This window comes from Desmodus rotundus, chromosome 11, assembly GCF_022682495.2.
Source record: "Desmodus rotundus isolate HL8 chromosome 11, HLdesRot8A.1, whole genome shotgun sequence".
NCBI classification, from domain to species: domain Eukaryota; kingdom Metazoa; phylum Chordata; class Mammalia; order Chiroptera; family Phyllostomidae; genus Desmodus; species Desmodus rotundus.
In genome coordinates, this window is record NC_071397.1 from 54,941,383 (window position 1) to 54,943,290 (window position 1,908).

Below are 1,908 nucleotides of genomic sequence, written 5' to 3' on the forward strand. Positions count from 1 at the left end.
CAACGTATGAGTAATCCAGTTTGTCCTCATCCTTGCCAGTATTTGGTGTTACCATTATTTTCTATTTTATGACAGACCTGATATCACTATGCTGTTAATTTGAATCTCCCAAAAGTTAATGATGTTGAACATTTTATCATGTGCTTATTTTCCATCTCTATATCTCCTTTGATGAAATGTCTGTTCATGTCCCTTAACGCATTTTTTAATTGGATTCTTTTTTTTTTACTGTTGCATTTTGAGAGTTCTTTATGTATTCTATTTACACAAATCCTTTGATGAGTATGTGATTTGCAAATCTTTTGTCCCCAAATTGTCTTTTCATCCCCCTTTTGGGGTCTTTTGCATAACAAAGTTTTTAAATTTTTTCATTTTCTTTTGTGAAACAAAAAGGAAAATATCATCTACTAGGGAATACCTCAGTGTCCCGGCCACACCTCTGTGAAGCTGTTTTATAATTGCAACAGGGGGAGGAACAACAATTCCTACTCAGTAGATATATCTATTAGTCACCTATTGTGTACTATGTACTGCTTTGCAGACTAAGGAGTTTTCAGTAAACAAAACAGCGAAGGTTCCCACCCATGTGGCGTTTACATTCAGATAGGGGTACATAGGCAATGTATGTAACAAAAAAGTTCATTACATAGCAGGTAAGAGAGTTGTAAGTGCTATGGGAAAAGAAAAAGGAGCAAAGATGTCGGATGCGGGTGGGAGCTCTGCGCAGTATTAATAAGGGTGTCAGGGAGGCTTTGCTGAAAAGGTGCAGCCTGAGCAGAATTGAAGGATGTGAAAGAGTTAGTTGAGCAGATGCCTGGATGGAAGGGCCTGCTGGTCAGAGACCTAAGGTAGGGGCACATCTGCAGTGCTCATGAAAGAGGAAGACAGTCAGTTTCCGGAGAAAGGAGTGGAGAAAAGAAAAATAGAGGAGAAAAGGCAAGAGAGGCAGATCCCATAGGGCCCTGGGCGTCACTGTGAGGCCTGTACTGAGCGGGGTGAGGACCTGTTGCAGGGTGTTGAGCAGGATGGTGCAGCCATCTAACTGGGTTGTGAGAGGGTCCTTCTGGCTGTTGTGTTGAGAACGTTTGAAGGAGGCAAGAACAGAAGCCGGGAGATATGTGAGTCTACTGCAGGGATCCAGGAGAAAAGCGACAGTGGCTTCTACCAGGGGACAGCAGAGGAGATGGTGAGAAGTGTTTGGGTTTGGGATATATTGGAAGGTAAATCTAACAGGGCTTTCTGATGCATTGGGTGTGGGGGAAAGAGAGAGAAGGAAGACTTCAAGGATAAAGTTGGGACATGGCATAAATGTGACCCAGAGTACAGGAAGAGAATAGAAAGTTAATGGAAAGAGCCAACAAAAAAAGTCAGTTCAGCCTTTGTGTATGTGTGTGTGTGTGTGTGTGCGTGTAGGGGAGCATTTAACAGTATATATAAAAATTTTAAATGTATATATGCTTTTTTCCAACAATTTTTTTCCTTAGGAGTTTATCCTTCAGAGATACTTGCACGTGTGCAGTTACACATAAAGGGATTTCACCACAGAACTGTTTACAACTGTGAAAGGCAGAAACACACTAACTACCCACCAGCAGCGGAATGGTTTATACAGTATGGTACATCCAAATTGTAAATCACCACGCCACACTAAACTGAGTGACACGTATACAGAAAGCCTTCCAAGGTACATTGCTAAATGAAAAAAGAGAGAACCAGTGGCAGAAAGATATATGAAGTGGGTGAAAAAAAACTCCCTATGCATGCTTACATATCCACATATATGTAAATTCATAGAAATAGGTCTGGAATAGGAAACTGTTAAAAGTTCATATGTTTAACCAGGCATTTAATTACTGTTCTAATCAAACACATTTATGACACAAAGATTGTATTATATAGAAAGATCTT